Source organism: Anomaloglossus baeobatrachus, chromosome 2 (genome assembly GCF_048569485.1).
Source record: "Anomaloglossus baeobatrachus isolate aAnoBae1 chromosome 2, aAnoBae1.hap1, whole genome shotgun sequence".
In the NCBI taxonomy this organism is placed as follows: Eukaryota; Metazoa; Chordata; class Amphibia; order Anura; family Aromobatidae; genus Anomaloglossus; species Anomaloglossus baeobatrachus.
In genome coordinates, this window is record NC_134354.1 from 671,363,242 (window position 1) to 671,385,263 (window position 22,022).

The following is a 22,022-nucleotide window of genomic DNA, read 5'->3' on the forward strand; positions in this document are numbered from 1 at the left end:
TAACATACCGCTGGGGAGCGGGCTGACTAGGGGAGCCCTTCCTTTGCCCGCAGGCTCTGGCCCTGGGAGCTCTAGCTCTGGCGGTAGCTTTATCTCCCTCACGGTTTGGACGGTTGCCTTCAGTCGGGTCTTTACTGCTGGGAAACCCCGGAGGTTCCCGTCGCTGATGGATTTGACCGGTTTTACGGCGACTCCTAGCCTGGTCGGGGTCCGTAGGCCCTGCCAGATGGTGCTGGCCTCTCTTCGCTCCCGATCCGGTACCGGCGGGCCACCGCTCGTCCCCGGTCCTTATGGTTGTACGTCAATCGGCCTCTCCTGCAGACGGTCACCACCGTCTGCCAACCTTGCTGTCAGGTGCCCGGGCCACGTACCCAGACACGTCCAGTCAGTTCCTCCATTGCTACTTCCTCACTCTTCAACTCCTCAACTGTTCTCCCTTCCTTTTCCAGCCTCCAGGACTGTGAACTCCTCGGTGGGTGGAGCCAACCACCTGGCTCCGCCCCACCTGCTGTGGACATCAGCCCCTGGAGGGAGGAAACAAGGATTTGTGTTTGGCTTCGGTGTTCCTAACCGGGATGTAGGGTGTGTTGTTGCAGTACCTATGACGTCCTGGCTTGTCCAGGGCGCCACATTCACATGACACTCCCATGTCATACAAATGCTAAGTGAGGAAAAAAAAAATAAAACACGCAGACAATATACATGACACTCACCCCACTTTATGGCCGAGTATCGCAGAGATTATTTAATCGCAGATAGAAAAGCGCCTTAAAGCTGGATCTCGAGTGTGTAAATAGACTACAGCTTTTCTTTGGCATACACAGCCATATTAAGATGTTACAAATATGCCATGACAAGAGATAAACGGTAACAGGATTTGCAGCCAAAGTCAATAACTCTATTATAAGAAATGGAGCCATCTAACAAGGAAGGATATTCCTACTTAGGAAGGAGGCGGGTCGCCAGCCAGAGTGACGGTCGCAGGGCAGGTGAGTGCATGTGAAGCTGGCGTAGCGGTAATTTTCGCTACGCCAGCTATCACAAGCTAGTCCCCACCCTCGTCGCAGGTACAATATCGCGTGCGACATCGCAGCATCGGCTTGCGATGTCGCAACGTGCAAAGCCCGCCTTACAGTGTTCAGGACCCCTTAAAAAAAAAAAGAAAGGGGAATGGGGGGGGCCTGGGGCAGTTCCACTTTCTGATAAAATGTGAAGCTTTATTAGAGCAAAACTTAAAAATGAGATTCCATATTACGCACAGAAAAATCATTGAACCATAATCTTATGGGTTTGTCTTGCTTATATCAAAGAATTTACAACTTTTAGCCCTAAAGCTTTATTTTGCAGGGTACAATTACTGGAAACCAAGCACTAATAGCATTTGTTTAAAAGTATGAGGGCAACTTATCAAAAAGGAACTGTAAGGCCACGTGCCACATTAAGTATTTGGAGAGTTTTTTTTACCTCAATATTTGTAGCCAAAACCAGGAATGAGTGAAAGAAAAAAAAAAAAATTAATAAATAATAATCCAGAAGTGGTGCCTGTATTACTATTATATGTTTTCTCTGAATGTTCCACTCTTGGTTTTGGCTACAAGTACTGAGGTAAAAAACAGACCAAATACTCAGTGTGTGCACGTGGCCTAAAAGGGGGTTTTCTGGGCCATCTATATGAAATTGTGTAGGTCCAAATTTGAGCAACTGATTATCTTCCTCCCCCATGTACACAGACACTCAGGGTGCGGAATAATGACGCTGACACTTGGCTCTTTCCCTCAGCACCCAGCTTTCCAATGTTCTGATATCCATCTTGTCCTCAGCACCCACCTTTCCCATGCTCTGCTATACATCTTTCCCTCACACGCAGATTTCCCATACTCTGATAAACATCTTTTCCTCAGCACCCAGTGCCGCTGCTGGCACCAGGCCCCCTGACTCACGGGCCCCAAAGCAGCTAAGTGGTCTGCTGTTACAGCGCAACTCCTTTCTCATTGAGAGGAGCCCGCTGCTTCTCTGCAGGGTAGGCACCGGGCCCCTAACCCTGCCAGGCTCAATGTCGATCTCTGTTGCCGCAGTTGTTAGGCCTCTGGCTGTGCCACATGTAGTTCCAAATGCAGCTACAACAGTATGCACCACGCTGTACCTGGTTAAACTAAGAAGGGTACAGGAAGGGCCATGGTCACATTATTCAGCTCATCTGTGGGGGTGCCAATAGTTAGGCCCTCATTTATTGCTTGGGGTTTATGTCTAGCCAGAGAGAAAAGGGGAAGTAGCCAAGCCGACTAGCCCTCTTTACATCCAGCACTGATGACTTGACAATACTTAAACCTTGTGTTGATCATAAGGATTTGTCCCCACGCGGCACCTTTTTTTTTACTGCAAAGATGCAGCGTTTTTGGCCCAAAAGACGCACCAAAAACGCACCGCGGCAAAAATGTGTTTTTACCGCGTTTTGACCAATGCATTTTTTAAGTCAAATTTCTTGACTGGAAGGGCTCAAAAACGCTGGAAAAAAAGAAAAGAAAAGAAAAAAAAAGATGCAAAAAGAATTGACATGCTGCATCTTCAAAACCACAACAAAAGATGCCCAGTGTGGACAGAAAAAAAAAAAAAAATAAATAAATCGAAATCTCAGACTTTGCTGGGAGAAGGAAACGCATGTGTGATGGCCTGGCAAAACCAGGTAGTCACAGTTAGGCCCCTGCACAACACCGTTCCCTCACTAGGAAACACACAGCCAACCAGAAAACCCTAGTCACACCCCTCTTAGGGAAGGATAGACACACCAGTGGGCGTGACCAGGTGGTTGGGACACACCCACCCAGGGGTCTAGACAGCAGATCAGCTTAGATCAGTCTGAAGTTCAGTTTGGAGAGGAGTGTGGGCTGGAGCTAAGGGTAGCTCCAGCAGTGAAGTTCAAGTGGAACGGTACCAGGGTAGGAGACCTGATGCCACTGGCTAGGAGGCAGATGGTGGTCTCCGTCAGCAGGAGACGGGAAGATGGCTCGGTGGAACCGAGGTGGACCGGGACAGGGTGTAGCCCGCTGGTACCGACAGGGAACAGACCCGGAAACCGTAGCACAAAAGGGGGGGGGGTACTCGGACCCTGAAGCCAGGACCAGAAACAAGTGGAACTGGTTAATTAACCTATTGAGGCCAGGACTAGAGGTTCTGTTCCAGCCAAAGTCCCTCATAGAAGACAACAGCCCACCGATTAGGGATAAGAGTTCACCGCCAGGGCCCATAGATCCCACGGGCCAGCGTCTACGGGCATGGCTCCTTAGGCCACATCCAGCCAATAGCGGCCTCCTGAGTTTTACACTAGGAACGTCCACCTTACACAAAAGCAGTGCAGGAAAACGTTAGAGACCACCAGCCGGGTGAGGGACCAGAACACAACTGGCCGTGGCACCGGCCACCATCACCTTGGTTTACCAGAGACTTGTGTGTTTTACTAAACGTGAGTACACCAGCACTTCCCTGCGGTTGCCATTCCCTGCACCAAGCCACCGGGCCCACCATCCTTACCCGCGGAAGGGTTAACAACTTGCTGCACAACAACATCTCCCCCGGGTGCCCCATAACAGCAGCGGTGGTGTCACACCTCACCACACACCGTGGGTGGCGTCGCGAACTTACTACTAGAGATGAGCGAACCGGTCGCGGTTCGGCTCGAGCTCGGTTCGCTGAACCGAGGTCTGGTTCTAGTTCGGTTCGGCGAACCACCTCGAACCCATTAGGAAACAATGGGAGGCAATCACAAACACATAAAAACACCTAGAAAACACCCTCAAAAAGGTGTCCAAAAGGTGACAAACAACTCCCAACACAAACACATGGGAAAGTGACAAGGACAAATACTCATGCGAAAACAAAAGAGCTGGACAAGGAAAAAGAGGAGGAGACACAGATATAGGCATGGCATGCCCTTCTAAAATGATGTAAAACACCGCAAGGTGACTCAAGGCGGAGTCTCCCTTTTTTCCAAAAATTGGGCCACACAGACACCCACCCCTTCAGTGGCAGCACTTGTGCCCCAGTTGTACACTTCACAGGTAGATTTGCATTTCCTTAATCGTCCCCAGGATGACACCGGGGTAGGTAGCAAAGTCTTTGCTGATCCCAGATCTGTTCATCTTGGATCATTTTTAGAAACACTGCAAGCAAGGGTTACTCCAAGCAGTCTCCCTTTTTTCAAAAAATTGGGCCCCACAGACACCCCATCAGTGGCAGCACTTGTGCCCTAGTTGCAAACAGGATGTTTTGATTTGCATCAAGCACATTCCAAATCCACAAGCATTTACTCTCCCCAGGATGACACAGGGGTAGTAAATTCCTTGTGGATCCATGACTTGTTCATTTTGATGAACGTTAGTCTGTCCACATTGTCACTGGACAGACGCGTGCGCTTATCTGTCAGCACACACCCAGTAGCACTGAAGACACGTTCAGAGACAACGCTGGCAGCTGGACACGACAAAATCTCCAAGGCGTAAGTGGAGAGCTCTGGCCATTTTTCAAGATTTGAAGCCCAAAATGAGAAAGGCTCCATTTGCAAAGTCATGGCATCGATGTTCATTTGGAGATGCTCCTGTATCATCCTCTCCAGCCGTTAACTATGTGTCAGACTTGTTGTCTCTGGTGGCCTTGCAAAGGATGGTCTAAAAAAAATTATGAAAAGATTCAATAAAATTGCTGTTACCAGCACCAGATACGGTGCTGCTGGTACAGGTAGACTGTTGAAGATGACGAGGCTATCCCAGGTTTGTCAAGTTACAACTGGGAGATTCACTCCGTGCACCACTGTTGTTTGGTGGAAAAGCCGAGCTAAGATTGAGTAACAGCTTTTGCTGATACTCCTGCATACGTGCGTCCCTATCTATAGATGGAATTATGTCACAAACTTTGGACTTGTACCGGGGATCTAATAGTATGGCAAGCCAGTAGTCATCATCACTTCTAATTTTGACAATACGAGGGTCATGTTGGATGTAGTGCAGCAAGAAGGCGCTCATGTATCTTGCGCAGCCATGCGGACCAAGTCCACACTGTGTTTGTGGCATAGAGGTGCCAACCGTTCTTCCTTCCTCTGACATCTCCCCCCCCAACCTCTTTCAACTGAAATTTGACCAAGGTCTCCCTCATCCACTGAGTCTTCCATGTCCATGGACAGTTCGTCCTCCATTTCTTCATGTTCTCCTGCACCTTCCTCAACATTTCGCCTGCTACCATGCGCCCTTGTTGATCCCTGTCCCCCATGGTCCCCATGGTCCCATGCCTGCCGCCTTGGGGATGATTAACGTCTGGACCTTGTTGAGGTTGTTGTGTCTTGCGCATATGAATCCTCCTGTAGTTCCTCCCCTTCCTGTTGTCCCACCGCCTGACTCCGAATAGTGTTTAGCGTGTGCTCCAGCATGTAAATGACTGGAATTGTCATGCTGATAATGGCATTGTCAGGGCTAAACATATTCGTCGCCATGTCGAAACTGTGCAGAAGGGTGCATAGGTCCTTGATCTGAGACCACTCCATCAGGGTAATCTTCCCCACCTCTGCATCTCGTTGGCCCAGGCTATACGTCATGACGTATTGCACCAGGGCTCGGTGGTGCTGCCAGTTACTGTAACATGTGGAGAGTCCAATTCCAGCGTGTCGGCACATCGCATTTCAGGCGATGAACCGGCAGGCCGAAAGATTTCTGGAGCGATGCAAGTCGCTCAGCTGCGGCGGTTGAACGGCGGAAGTGAGCAGACAGTTTTCGTGCCCTGTTTAGAAGGCCATGTAGGCCAGGATAGTGTGTTAAAAATTGCTGGACAACAAGGTTCAACACGTGAGCCATACAAGGCACGTGTGTCACCTTGCCCAGGCGAAGGGCCGCACCCAGGTTTGCAGCATTGTCGCACACGGCCTTACCAGGCTGCAGGTTGAGTGGAGACAACCATTTATTAAACTCAGTCTCCAGAGCTGCCCACAACTCAGCCGCTGTGTGACTCCTATTTCCAAGACATGTCAAGATAAAGACCGCCTGATGCCGTTGCGCTCTACTGACAGCATAGTAATGAGGGGTGCGTGATTCCTTCTGCGCAGTTACAATGCTAGTGGCCTGACCAGGCAGGCTTGGGGAGGAGGTGGAGGACCCAGACGAGGTTAAGGAGGCAGAAGCAGTGGAGGAACTTTGACAGACAGAGGATTGACGCCCAAGTCGTGGAGATGGCAAGACTTGTGTAGCAGACCCTTCACCATCTATCACCATAGTTACCCAGTGCCCAGTCAGCGACATGTAATGTCCCTGTCCATACTTACTGGTCCAAGTATCGTGGTGAAATGCACCCGTTGACACGCAGAGTTTCTCAAGGAAGCGGTAATGTTGTGTGCGATATTGCTGGTGTAGCGCAGGCACACCTTTCTTAGAGAAGTAGTGGCGACTGGGCATCTGGTACTGGGGCACAGCGACAGACATAAGGTCTCTAAAATCCTGTGTGTCCACCAGGCGGCAAGGCAGCATTTCGGTAGCCAAGCGCTTACAGAGGGATAAAGTCAGCCTCTTAGCTTTGCCATGGGTCGCAGGAAATGGCCTTTTATTTGTCCACATCTGAGGGACAGAGATCTGGCTGCTGTGTGTAGACGGTGGTGAGTAGGGTGTCCCTGAAAAAAATGCAGGTTTGTGAGGAAAGTGCAGGCATAGACATGATGTTGCCTTCATCCAACGTTGATGCTATCGATGTCCGAGAGAGCTGTACACACGCACTTGTTTCCCCTTCCAAACCAACTGACGACCTACCAAGCAAACTGCCTGTTGCGGTTACAGTGGTAGAAGTTGTGCGTGGAAAACCAGGTGGGACAGCTGTCCCCACAGTCCTAGAAGATGAAGAGCGCGCTGATGCACTGGAAGGGGCAGGCGGTGGATGGTCCGCTCCGCTAGGCCGCATTGCAGCACGGTGAGCTTCCCACTGGGATATATGATATTTATTCATGTGACGATTCATGGAAGAAGTTGTCAAACTGCTGAGGTTTTTGCCTCTACTAACAGATTCCCGACAAATTTTACAGATCACATGATTTGGGCGATCCTTTGCATGGTCAAAAAAGGACCAGGCTAGGCAAGGCTTAGAGGACATGCGACCTGCTGAGCTACCCCGACTAGTGCTCAGAGGCAGAGTGGTGGCTGAGGATGCAGTTGTAGACGTGCTACCAGTACTCCTCCTCTGTCCAGGAAGGCGCAAGGTAACTTCGTCGTCAGTTGCATCCTCCTCCACCGCCTCTGTTGACCTCCTCGAGTGCCTGACTGTGGGTTGACAGTAGGTGGGATCTAGAACTTCATCATCAATTGTTGTGTTTGCACTCCCCTCACCCTCAGACTGAGCCTCTTCCTGCCCTGAACGAATATTTAAGTTGTCATCCCAATCTGGTATCTGCGTCTCATCGTCATCAGTATGTTCCTCATTGTCTATTACAACAGGTGTTTCAGTTTGTGAATAAGGGTCAACATTATGCTCAGAAACTTGGTCCTCACGGCCTGAATCAGAGTCACAAAGGTTCTGGGCATCACTGCAGACCATTTCCTGGTCTGTACTCACTGTAGCTTGGGAGCAGACCTCTGATTCCCAGGCTATAGTGTGACTGAACAGCTCTGCAGACTCAGCCATCTCAGTTCCACCATACTGTGCAGGGCGGATGGAGACTTCAGAGCTGGGAGAAAGCAAGTGTGATTGGGATGACAACTCAGAAGACTGGTGTTTTTTGGATGCGGTAGTTGAGGTGGCGGAGAGGGCACTTGTTGGACCCCTTGAGATCCATTCAAGCATTTTCTTTTTTTGGCCATCATCTACATTTGTTCCAGTTGGTCGTGTCCGTAAAAAAGGGGAGCACATCGGATTGTCCACAGAAAGTAGTAGACATCTATCTTTAGCAGATGTTAATGGAGCTTTGCCACCTTCCCCACGGACACAAACTTTTTTTCCTTTTCCAACACGCCTGTTCCCCTTTCCACCAGCATCTGTCATTTTGCCACTCATTTTGATTGCGACAAGATTGTGCACTTAAAATGTGGTAGTAAAAATTGAGAGATGGTGTAGACTGCAGCGGTGGTCTACCTTTATTGACAGCAGAATAAACAACAATAATTATCCCTGACAATGCAACTATGGCCCTTAAACTGGCAGCACAGTTTTCTATTCTAATAGCTTAGTAAAAATGAGCTTGAGGGTGCAATGCAGAGGTACTGCAAATAGCTTGGCACCAGTGAGACACTAATGAAGTCCAACAGCCACTTTTAGGATGCCACTAACTGGCAGCACTCTGCAATTAAAATGGCTTTGCTAAAAAGGGCAGGAGGGTACAGTTGCCGGGTTGTGGGTCAGTGTAGAAGAAAGGAAGCCTCACTTTCTATCCCTCCTAATGGTGAAATGCAGCAAGGAAGACGCTCTTATCTGTAGCTGTTAAAAACTGTTTCCACGGACCTGACTGTCACCTATGTCTCTGAGCCTGCTGTAATTAGCCCTTAGAAGGGCTGAAAGAAACTTCTATCCCTATTTTGTATAGCGCTGTGTGTAGAGCGTACACAGCAGGATCGGCGACAGGCGCAGAGTCTGCGGTGACTTTCACCCAGAAGCAGAAGGCAGATAATGGCGTCCTGACGGGCAGATGCCCGTATTTATAATGCAGGCACATGTGACATGGACATCCTATGACACATGCCGTTGCTTCTCTGGCAAAAAGTCCACTTAGCTGTGTGTGTGTCTGGGATTGGCTGACATGCTGGCCCGCCCCACTACACGTGCGCTTAGGGAAGGAAGAACAGAAAAAAAAAAATGGTGATCGTCACTATCCCAGCAGCAGTGATCTGAACGCGCTGTCCCCGCACACTATGCGCTGACATTTCATAATAGTGTGAGTCACAGAGTGACTTACACTATTATAGTGAAAAGCCAGCTACTAATTAGCTTGGCTTTTTGCTGCTAGAACCGTTCTTGAACGCAACTCGAGCTAGAGCTTTTAGTAAAAAGCTCGAGTTCTAGTTCGATCTAGAACACCCCCCAAAAAAAAAGAAAAAAAAAAAAAAATATCACTCGAACCGCGAACTGGAGAACCACGAACCACGCTCAACTCTACTTACTACGGCCCAGCCCGTATATCTACGTCCCCTCATTTATTCGGCGTGTCCGCGAGACCCTCGAGCCACCACCCCTGAAGGCCCGGATCCGAGCAGCGCTGGCTGCTGGCACGGGGGCGGCACACATGCATTTAGGTGCATCTTTGTGATCTCAAAAACGCAGCAAAAAGATGCCCTGTGTGAACTGGCAGAAATGGAAATAAAAAAGGTATAATGTTCTACAAAGGGGAATTTAAATCGGTGTTTGCAGTATTTTTGGGCTTATTTTGCACTTTTTTTGTATACTTTGCTCCTTTTTTGTGCCACGTTTAGCTTTTTTTTGTTTTTATGAGGACCTAAAGTACTTGGTTTGTTGGTTTCCATTAGATTTAAATTAAATAATTATAAATAATGATTAGCAATGTTTTTAAAAAGTAACATTTTTTCGGCAGAAAAATATTTCACCTTAGTAAGAGATCAGTAATTTCTCTCATATGTAAAGAAAAACAATCCGACTCTCAGCTTTTTATCAGCGTTTGGTCCGTGTGTCAGTATCTGTCATCAGTAATTCGCTCATATGCCAAAAAAGAATTGCAAACCCTCTCCTTCCCATTAGGATATTAAAAACAGTCAGCACAAGGATTACACAGATGGTAATGTCTGAAGTCAGTGAATTTTCACATACCCATACTTTTGTGAAGGTAATATTGTTGCGCGACTTGGATTAAAAACGGATAATGTCCCATGTGAACAGCTCGACTGAATGTAATAGGACCATGATCAATCTGGAAAAATACTGGGCAACAAATTAACAAAAAAAAAAAAAAAAAAAACACACAATGGTGTAACTATGAGGGTAATTAATCGATTTTCATCTAGCTAACTCCTAATAGACCATTTGCAGGGTTCTGAGTTTTGTCCTTTTAGACGCATTGAATGCGGTAACCTTACCCCGAATCACAGACTGTCTTCAGCTTTCTATCACAGAGGTTACATTGATCTCTGGAAGCTGGCACCTCTCTGTCATACACTGTCAATTAGTAGCACTGTAATTGATGTCATGAAACGTTTTTGTGGAATGGAAATATGGAAATCAAGTCATTCACATCGTACAGCGAGGACCCAGACTCAGGGACTTTCTCACACTTGGATTTCTACCTCTCCTGTATTGTTTGCATTGCGGGGTGGTAGAGGTTGCACCTTGTTCTGGCAAAGTAATGAGCTTAAAAAAAGATAAGGTCTTAAAGGGAACATGTTATTTCTCCAAATGCTATTCACTTCCAGATATAGCGTTAACCTGCAAGTAAATAGCATTGCAAATGCAATGATGAACCTGCGGCTACAGGGAGAAAATGAACTTTATTCCTCCTGGGAAAAATGTGCGACTGAAAACCCAAAAGTTAAAATTAATTTCCTCCCGTTAGCTGTGCTATGGGGCAGCACTGAAACGCTGCTAACCTGCACATCAGTGTTCTGGGGCATGACAGAATCCCTTTAAGGCCTCTTTCACAAGTCCATGAAAAATCACGCATGTTTTTCACGGATGTGTCAAAGGTGCATATTGTCTTCCGTGTGTCATGTTTATGACACACGTGTTCTCCGTGTGCTATCCGTGATAACACACGGAAAACGGGAACTTTCTGCTCACCTGTCCCTGGCGTTGCTGTCCGTGGTGCTGATCTTTAGTCTCCGATCCTGCCGACTCCCCGCTGCTGCTGCTTCCGGGCCGCAGTGGAGTGAATATGCAATGAGCATAATGAGCGGGTTCGGAAGCAAGTGACAGCAGCGGCAGAGAAAGCAGGGCTGGAGAAGGAGAGTATGGAAATTATTTTTATTTCACAGACATGTGTGTTTTCTCGAATGCGTGTCACACGGATCACATCCGTGTGGTCCGTGTGACACCTGTGATGCCGGAGAAAAACAGACGACATGTCTACATGTGGAGCAAACGGGCACAAGTATGCTCCACACGGACTCGCAGTCCATGGCAAAACACGCACGTGAGCGCAGACCCATTAATTTTAATGGGTCTACATGTGCCAGTGTCTCCGGCACGTGATGAAACGGACAAAACACGTACCAGAGACACGGACGTGTGAAGGAGGCCTAAAAAAGAAGAATGTACCAATGCTCAATGCTGGATGTATTGCTTTATCAATGGTCATGGTATAAGGGGTACTTCTCACATAGCGAGATCGCTGCTGAGTCACGGTTTTTGTGACGCACCAGTGACCTCATTAGCGATCTCGCTGTGTGTGACACTGAGCAGCGATCTGGCCCCTGCTGTGAAATCGCTGCTCGTTACACACAGCCCTGGTTCATTTTTTGGACGTTGCTCTCCCGCTGTGAAGCACACATCGCTGTGTTTGACAGCGAGAGAGCAATGATCTGAATGTGCAGGGAGCAGGGAGCCGGCTTCTGGCAGCCTGTGGTAAGCTGTAACCAAGGTAAATATCGGGTAACCAAGCGAAGTGCTTTGCTTGGTTACCCGATATTTACCTTCGTTACTAGCGTCAGCCACTCTGTGGCTGCCAGTGCCGGCGCCCTGCTCCCTGCACACGTAGCCGGAGTACACATCGGGTAGGTAAGCAAAGCGGTTTGCTTATTAACCCGATGTGTACTCTGGCTACGTGTACAGGGAGCCAGCGCTAAGCGGTGTGCGCCGGTAACCAAGCGCTTGGTTACCCAATATTTACCTTAATTACCAAGGGCAGCATCGCTTCCACGTGTCGCTGGGGGCTGGTCACTGGTGAGATCTGCCTGATTGACAGCTCACCAGCGCCTATGTAGCAACGCACCAGCAATCCTGACCAGGTCAGATCACTGGTGGGATCGCTGGAGCGTCGCTAAAGTGTGACGGTACCCTAAGGTTTCACCTTATCCTTATTTGACAATGAGATTAAACTGAAATACTATTCACAGCCAGTGGACAAGAGTGGCACTCTTTCTGGAACAAAGCATCATGTTTTCTAAAGGGAAACTATAAGAGAATGACCTATTGATTAAGGTTTTTAAGTCAGGCCTTTATAAAAGAAAAGAGCAGAGGAAGGTTGTTCTTGGCAATTTTATTTGCTTTTTAATAACACGATTAGTAGTGATGAACAAGCACTAAAATGCTTGAGTGCGCTGTACTCGAATTGGGTATAGTGGAAGCTCTGACAGGCTCAACAAGGTTTTTTTGGAACATGACATTTAAACACGTTGTTTTTAACCCCAGTGAGAGCCAGAGATAGCTCTCACTGGGGTGCCTGGTCCCATCATTCAGTAAAGGTAGCCGTCTCCTTGTGTCAGATCTTTCACAAATGAGACCCCACAATACCATGTGTACACAAGCACCTCAATGCTTAACTGAGTATCGAGCAGTGGTGAGCACGCTCACTCATCACTAGTGATAAGCGAGCACTACCATGCTCAGGAGTTCAGTATTCGTTAAGAGCAGTTGGATATTCAGATGGGCGCGACTCAAGCATCCAAGTATAATGGAGTCAATGGAGGACTCTAGCATTTTTCCGGGAAATCTTCCAGAAAAATGATTGAGTTCCCCATTGACTTACATTATACTTCGGTATTTGAGACATGTCCGTCCGAGCATCCAACTGCTCTTAAGTTCCGAGCATGGTAGTGCTCACTCATCACTAAATACAATCTTTATTAAAAATAAAGCCACTGAGGCTTTTATAAACTGAGGCTACGTTGATAAAAAAAATTTCCCCCAGGCAGATTCCGCCTGGAATCCTCCTGAAAAAGTACTTTATAAAATAAAGAACACGACAATGCTGTGTAAATGTTCTGTCTTGTCTTCTGTCACTTCTTTTAACACCTTCAGAAACCCTAAAGCGCCATGCTCATTCTTCACAGTATAGAGTAAAAGATGCCAGCCAGAAGCAGTTGCAAGAAGAACAATAAAACCACTGGTGAACCAAAAGGTGTTTTCCTGAAGTAGTTTTGCTTAGCCTAATGCTTCCTGTTTTTTTTCAGGAACAGTTTTCAGGATGCTCCTTATCAAAAGGGGCAGGAATACAAGGACTATGCAAAGCTGACAACACAGGATCCACCAATCGCAATAGCTTTGGTCACAGCTGGTGCTGCTTCACCTCCTCCTTACAAAAAAATTGTTTAAAAGAACAGAGAGTCCTCAGTGGTTGATACCTTTTAATGGCTAACTGAAAAGATGGTAATAATTGCAAGCTTTCGAGACTACTCAGGTCTCTTCATCAGGCATGGTATAACACAAAATCTGAAGAGTCACATACTTATACACAACAGGACTTAGAATAGTTGTCGCTGTCCAGTTGTGCGCGTTTCTTCAGAAGTGTCTTTAGTTCCATAAAGATGCGGTACATTCTGGTATCCTCCATTTTGATACAAGTAAAATATATCTTTGTACCGTGTTAGCCAGTAGAGATAAAAAAATTGTTTAAAAGAACAGAGAGTCCTCAGTGGTTGATACCTTTTAATGGCTAACTGAAAAGATGGTAATAATTGCAAGCTTTCGAGACTACTCAGGTCTCTTCATCAGGCATGGTATAACACAAAATCTGAAGAGTCACATACTTATACACAACAGGACTTAGAATAGTAAGTAAGTATTCTAAGTCCTGTTGTGTATAAGTATGTGACTCTTCAGATTTTGTGTTATACCATGCCTGATGAAGAGACCTGAGTAGTCTCGAAAGCTTGCAATTATTACCATCTTTTCAGTTAGCCATTAAAAGGTATCAACCACTGAGGACTCTCTGTTCTTTTAAACAATTTTTTTATCTCTACTGGCTAACACGGTACAAAGATATATTTTACCTCCTCCTTACACTAACTTTTGCACATGATCAGTAGATGCTGCAATAGAGTCGGTTCATTGTGGCCATGCACAATGGCCACAATGAACAGTTCCTGAAACAACTGAAAGTTAAACTCTTAAAAAAAAACAAAAAACAAATTGGCCAGTGTGAAAATTGAAAGTTCTATTTTTATAAGCATAATGTAAATTAAAAACCATTGCCAAAACAGAATTTTTATATAAATATACATATTTTACACACACACACACACACACACACACACACACAAAATATGAATATCCCAACATGATTACACCCCTCGCATTTTTGTAAATGAGACTGATACAATGTAAGGCGGAATTCACATGAACTGTGATCATCTGTTAGAACGGATCCTCTAGAGATCCATTGGGGAAAAAAACGTTTTGCAAATAACTTTTTTGTCCGTTGTTAAATAACTGATTTCTGCCGGATCCATTCTTTTAACAAAGGAGTCTATTGAGAACAGATCTGTTAATAGATTGCTATTTAGTCAAACGTTATTCTTGCATTTGTGACAGATCCGTTTTTTTCTTACAGGGTTCGTTTCAAAAGGAAGCTAAATAGCAATCAGGTAATGGATCCGTTCTCCACAGACTGCCATATTTAAAAGAAAAAAAAAAAAAAAAAACAAAAAAAATAAAAGATCCGGTGGAAATCATTTTGCCAACAGACGATTACAGTACATGTGAACTTAGCTTAAAGTAGTCAGTGTACAGGTTGTATAACAGTAAATTTTGTGTTCCCTCTAAACTCACAGATACTAATATCAAACCTGGTGGCAACAAAAGTTAGTACAACCCCAAGTGTGCCCAATTTGCCATTTTCCCTCCCAAGTGTCACGTGACTCAGTGTTGCAAGGTCTCAGGTGTGAACGGGGAGCAGGTGTGTTACATTTGGGTTTATTACTCACACTGACGCTACTGGTCATTGAAAGTTCAACATTGCATCTCATGGCAAAGAATTCTATGAAAATCTGGAAAAAAGAATTGTTGCTCTACATAAAGATGGCCTATACTATAAGAAGATTGCAATCAACCTGAAACTGAGTTGAAGCACGGAGGCCAAGACCATACAGTGATTTAACAAGGCAGGTTCCACTCAGAATAAGCCTCACCATGGATGACCAAAAAAGTTGAGTGCATGTGCTCAGCATCATATCCAAAGGTTGCCTTTTCAAGATAGACATATGAGTGCTGCCAGCATTGCTGTAGAGGATAAAGGGGTGGTAGGTCATCCTGTTAGTGCTCAGACAACACGCCGCACACTGCATCAAATTGGTCTGCATGACTGTCGTCCCAGAAGGAAGCGTATTTTAAAGATCATGCACAAGAAAGTCTGCAAAACAATTTGCTGAAGACAAGCAGACTAAGTACATGTATTGTGGTCTGATGAGACCAAGATAAAGTTATTTGGTTCAGATGGTATCAAGCCTGTGTAGCTGCAACCAGGTGAGGAGGACAAAGGCTAGTGTGTCTTGCCTACAGTCAAGCATGGTGGTGGGAGCGTCATGGTTTGGGAATACATGAGTGCTACTGACTGTGGGGAGCTACAGTTGATTGAGGGAACCAAAAAAAGCTAACATGTACTGTGTTAGGCTATGTGCGCACGTTGAGTTTTTTCCCGTGTTTCCGCAGCGTTTTTGCGCTAAAATGCATGCGTTTTTGTTTTCCAGCAAAGTCTATGGGAAAAGATGAAATCCTGTCTGCACTTTGCTTTTTTTCCTGCAGCGTTTAATTTGCATATTTTGGGTCAAAAACCATGCTGAAAAAGAAGCAGCATGTCAGTTTTTGCCATTTCTGCAGCGTTTCCTTAACATTGGAGTCAATGAGAAATGGCAAAATTCAACCAAAATCAACTTTCCTGCGTTTTTCATGCTTTTTCACTGCGTTTTTGGCTTAAAAAACGCATGCTTTTCTGGCATAACATTAAAGGGTTATAATGTTCCTTTACACACACACACACACACACACACACACACAAAATTTAAATGCTAAAAAATAATAAACTTTACCTATTTTTCTGTTAAAATGTGCATAACCGCTATTTCATTAAAATTGATAATTTTCCATATAGTTTTATTAAAAGTTAATTTTATCCTTTTTTTTCCTCTTTTTTCATTCTTTTTGACTATTCCAACTTTATTTCTCAGTGTCTTGATCTACAAAACGCATCTGCAGAAACGCAGGTGAAAACGCAGGTAAAAAGCGCTGAAAACGCACTAAAACGCGGTAAATACACATACGTTTTTAGCACTGAAAAATGGTCAAAAGCCATTTGGTCAAAAACCAAGGGAAGGAAAACGTTCAGAATAAAATGCAGGTTCTCAGACGCAACGTGCGCACATAGCCTTATACTGAAGTGGAGCATGATCTCCTCCCTTCAGAAACTGGGCTGCAGGGCAGTATTCAAAAACAACAACCCCAAACACCTCCAAAACGACCGCTGTCTTGTTAAAGAAACTGAGGGTAAAAGATGCTAGACTGGCCAAGCATGTCTCCAGATGTAAATCCTACTAAGCTGTGGGGCATCCTCAACAAAAAGATGGAGAAGTGCAAGATCTCTAACATCTGCCAGTTTCATGATGTGGTCTCCTGTGAAGCTCTAGTGAAACACATGCCCAAGAGAGTTAAGGCAATGCTTAAAATGCTCTGTGGCAAGTTATTTAGAGGGCACCAAATTTACAGTGTAATACAAGCTGTACACTGACTACGTTACCTTGTATAAAATCTTCAGCGTTGTCCCATGAAAAGACAAAATAATTACAAAATTGTGAGGGGTGTACTCAGACTGATACTGTCGCGTTCCTATCCCTAAGGCGGTGTCCCCCTTGTGATTACTGCGCGTATATCTCGCGCATGTTTCACGGTGCATCACCCGTCACTGACTCACCCTGCTCACAGGAGCGGGTCGGCTGCATAGAGATGCATGCAACTGACCCGCTCCTGTCAACAAAGTGCGAGTCTGTGACTGGTGTTGCACCGTGAAATTTGCGCGAGATATATGCGCGGTAATCGCAAGTGGAACACCGGCCTAAAGACACAAATTGCATTGTGGAATTGTCGTGTAGTGTAATGCGAATTGTGTTCTGCATCCTTTGTAAATATTGTGATACGTGAACTGTGATGGTAATGTGATGTATAGTAATGTATTATTGTATAATGTATAGCACCTTTGTATGTAGTTGCTAGACGGTGGGACAGGAGGTAGTAAAAAGGAATCTTTCACCAGGTTATTGCCACCTAGTCAGAGAGCAGCATAATGTAGGGGCAGAGATCCCGATGCTAGCCATGTGTCCCTTACTGAGTTGCTTAGTGTATGTTGATAAAAATCACTGTTTAATCAGCAGGTGATTATCATTATAGGACTACTTTGCTCGCTGCCAGGTAGTCCAGCATATTTATGATCTCTGTATAACTGCAACAGAAGAAACACTGATTTTATCAAAATGACAGCAAACAGCTCAGTAAATCACAAGTGCTGGGACTGGACCGCAATGGTATTGGTTAAGGCCTCCAACACACATCCATTAAAAACACACACGTGCCGTGAGACACGTATTTTCCCTGCGTGTTGCGTGTGGTAAGTATGTGTCTTGGGTACGTGCGGTTCACGTGTTCTCCATGTGCTATCCGCGATAGCACACGGAGAACCGGTAATTTGCATACTCATGTGGTCCGCGCTGCTGTCCAGAGTTCTGATCTTCGGCTCCAGCCCCGCCCACTCACCCGCTGACGCTGCTTCTGGCCGAGCGGAGATTAGCGTCCGTGACAGCACGCCCACCTCCTTTACACGCTCATAACGAGCGGCGTCCGGCAGGAACATTTTGCAGCGGAAGAATCTGCGGGGCTGGTGGAGGTGAGTATGTGTTTTTTGTTATTTTTAAATTAATGACACGTGTTCTCCGGCGCGTGTCACACGGAACCGCATCCACACTACATCCATGTGGTACAAACGGGCTATGTGAGACCCGTGCTGCCAGAGAATACGTGGACATGTCAGCGTGAGAAAATCACGGACGCACGTAAGTACGGAACGGACACACGTTCCGTTCCAAGATACTTACGTGTGTCCAAACAATAATGAAAACATAGTAAACACGTACCAGCGGCACGGAAGTATGTCTTAGGCCTAAGAGATAGTTCCACCTAAAAAAAAAAAAAAAGGGAAGAAGAAGATATAGTGAAGACCAAGTGTGCAATAGATATGGATGGATAGTCTGTAGGTAGTTAAGGCCGTATGCAGTGAGTGACTTGGGGTGGAAGAAGGAGCAATGAAACCAGAGTCAAGATAGTGTGATCCTCGAATGCTGACTGAGACACAGAACACGAGAAGACACCGAGGCTAGAGACCAGCCTCTAGAGTGGCCTGTGATAGAAGAGTACGGGAGGACTGGACATTAGCGCTAAGGCCACAAGCCTAAGAAGTCAATACGTGAACAAAAGGTGGCTTTTCCGGGTGGAGATTCCACAAGCGTCTGGGGGCACAACACTCTACTCTGGCACTACTGGCTACCTCGTGCCACCTCCTCTATAAGGGAAAGTAACATGGATTCCGAAGCATTTGGGAGCAGAAGGTTATACTCTTGACGCAGTGGCAAAAACCCTTGCCCCCTCTTCTATGAGGAGAAGAGAGGACCACGAAAAGGCAAAGTGACTGTCACAAACTGGACTGCATCATGAGGCTGGGTTGTGCTGGGACTCACAGGACCAGTAAGAATGGAAACGACCCAGTGGCAAATGCAAATGTGTCTGAATATGCTTTGTACTACTGAAACGTGCAAGAAGACGTATCCACTATTTCGTGTGTAGAGTTGATGAAGATGAACCATTAAGTAAAGAGTTGCTGTTAAAACTGAACTGGTGCTCTCCTTATGGAAGCGAGTCATTATCTGGTCCTGGCTAGCCGACGCCAACATGCTGTCTCTGCGGGAGTAAAGCCACATGACACAAGTCCACACACTCAGCCTGGACCAGGTCTTTGATGTAGGGTGCCGAGACTTCCAAAGTTAATCCCTCACCCAAAACTACCGCCCCGCACCATTCTACACACAAAAAAAAAAAAAATATTGAAACAATAGATATTTTCTAATGATCTCTTCTCTCTTTAATCTTATTCAATCCTTCTAAACATCTGTCCTACAGCCTCGATTTTTTTGGCGACTACCCATACACTACAGGATTTGGTCCAGATATGACAATCCTGCCATGTAATGATGGACCGATAATCGCTGAAGCTGAACGGTGGAAACGTCACATGGAGGGAATCTTCGGAAACGTAATTATTTGGGACATTTTAAGACAAAATCCTCCTGGAAAACTACCGTATATGAGCTTTAATACATTCACGCGTGTATAAAGCCATTAATGGAAAAAACGTTTGCAGCTGAAGTTACATGTAACAGGGCTTGCTGATGGCTTTTTAATGAAATGCAGCTTCGGTGGTTCACTGCTTGTACAGTATATTTACACCTGCGCCTCATTGGGCCACATTCTGGTTTATCAGAAGCTTTACAAAACCTACAAATTAGATGCATCAGAAACCTGTTAGAGCCACACTGCAGGCAAAATATGTACCCTACATTATTTCTATTGTTGGGCCTGAGGGGTATGTGAATGACGCAGGGACTTTCTCTTTGATGTTCGTGGAGTCCCTTCAACGCTTGCATTATTCTATAACTACTACTACCAAAGTGGATCTGTCAAACATTCGCTACGTAAGGGCAACCTAGTGATGCCGCACATGTATACTCCAGCAACTTGTCAGTCATACTCCCTTTACTGAGTATGGAACTGCAGTTGTAGAAGATCACTTTTTACAAGTGGCCAGAATATGAGTTGCAGTTTGTACATTTTCTGATTACTTTTACCACACTTTTGAAAAAAGTACCACAGGCTTTGCCCCCTGATGACGCTTTGTTTGATCTATCCCAGCATGCACTGGGATTCTCAAACAAAGCATCATCAGATAGGAAATGGACAAGAAGAAAAAAAATTCAATAGTGGTTAGATAGTATAGCTAGTGAAGGGTAGGGAATTCATTAATTCAAGTATTTTAGAAAACGGTTTAGAGTATGGTACTAAATAGATAGGGAATTAAGAGGAAAATTAATTTGGACTTTGGACCACCACTTTAAGGCCAGTGTGATAGTCTTAACAGTTCTGTGGAAAGATGGGGGCAACCAATATTGTTGTCATAACAGTTTCTATATGAAATATGAGAGACAAGTTAGTGGCTACACAGTGATATTTTCCTCATATTTCATTAAGGGCCCTTAGAAACTTGGTTGGCAAAACTTGAGCCCTGCTGAACATTTTAGTTGTCTACTGGGTTGCCGAAAAAAAAAAACATTGCTAAGGAATAAAGTAAAAGATGAAAAAAAAACACAATTACCGTATATATTTACTTTTAAAAGGAAGTGTAAATTATGTAATAGATTATCATTTCAGATAATCTGAAGGATACATACACGTCATATTAACATAGAGTACATTGAAACTCTAGAAAAACTGGTATGGTAGCCACTAAAAGAAAAAAGTTCCACGTCAGAAAAAGACAAAAAGAAAACCATTTGGGTGTGGACCGAATAAATACGTAGCAGTTTCTACGTATTGTATGGTAACCCCAAGACAGGAATCTGCCGACTTGCACATAGCTTAGTATGTACGTTAGTAAATTTTATTAGACCAATTTACCGTAATATTGCCAATGGCCATAGATCCTTAGCTTTCACTAGTGCAAAATTAAAAAAAAAAAATATATATATATATATGGTAAAATTTACAGTAATTCCCACTAGTTGTGACAGCACAGTAGATTACATAGGCGATATCATAAGTTCATTGATGTAAATGAGGCTTTAAATGTATGTGTGACAACTTTATAAACGTACATATCCAGTAATAGCGGATATCAGATATTCATATAGTATGAATTATTGTATGTTTTCTATAGTGTCGAGAAAAAGTAGACACTCACAATCATAGGAGATGTGTAATATATATATATATATATATATATATATATATATACACACACACACACACACACACACACACTCATTCATTTATATAGCGCTATTAATTCCACAGCGCTTTACACAGATTGGCTATATATAATATATATATATCCAATCTGTGTAAAGCGCTGTGGAATTAATAGCGCTATATAAATGAATGAGTATGTATATATATATATATATATATATATATATATATATATATATATATATATAAAAAAAAATCTCCTCTGTATTTAACATTTACCAATCTTTCTTGGTGCATAGTGAGAAAAAAAAAAAAAAATCAAGAACCCACAAAACTGTTTAGTTAAATAAATCTAAAAAACAAAATGTATAGAATAAAGGAGGGACACAAAACTTTATAGAAATTTTGGTTGCTTTCTAATTCTTGATGGTAAAGTCTGAAGAGCAGATTCTGGAGAAAGTATGCATTGAGCAGACAAGCGAAGTACTAGATGCAGCACTGTGATCTGTAGATTTTATATAGAGAAGTCAGTATATAATGAGCATGGCTGTTCCCTTTAAGACATGCACATTGTACCCTTCTGGAGACGGCTATTAAGTTCAAAGTCACCAAAGAAGCAAAAGCACAATGTGTCTGGCACAGGGCACTGGCTGGGGGTCATCTTACCTTTTGTCCTGATGTGCTTGGCACTGGGGGGCAGCACAGGGAGCCCCCAGGATGTCTGGATCTGCTGAGCAGAAGAGGACTTTTGGGCTGACAGTTACTTCTAGTGCTGCTGCTGCTGATCTTTAACCACACTTAAATCATTCAGGAAATGATCTGCTGTTAGTAAGAAGGAGGGTGCAGCCGGCAGCTCAGGAGGAGTCACTAGAGAGAAAGCCAGGCACAAGGAGGCAGGAGACAAAGCCTTACCTGCACAGGGAGGGGAGAGGCTGCCAAACAGGTGTATCCTAGTGGGAGGCAGGACAGCTCCTCCTGGTCCTAGAGCCTGCAGCACTGGGGAAGGACATGCCACACAAATGTGTCACCACCTGAAGCTTCACCTTAGCACATGTGCTGTATCCATGGACACTAAGATACTGTGTAATTAGGAAGTTCTGTCTCATTGTGTTTCCATTCTTTTCTGTGTC

The 22,022-nt window shown here is 44.9% G+C and overlaps 1 protein-coding gene across 2 annotated transcripts in view; it reads right to left on the bottom strand.

Annotated features, from left to right (window-relative positions):
* Positions 1-21,759, bottom strand: part of GALNT6 (polypeptide N-acetylgalactosaminyltransferase 6) — a 123,956-nt gene extending 102,197 nt beyond the window's left edge. For both annotated transcript variants that reach the window (XM_075337132.1, XM_075337133.1), the window contains exon 1: positions 21,559-21,759. The gene's annotated coding sequence lies outside the window, so the exon portion shown is untranslated. The remainder of the gene's footprint in view (positions 1-21,558) is intronic.
* Between the last annotated feature and the right edge of the window lie 263 nt (positions 21,760-22,022).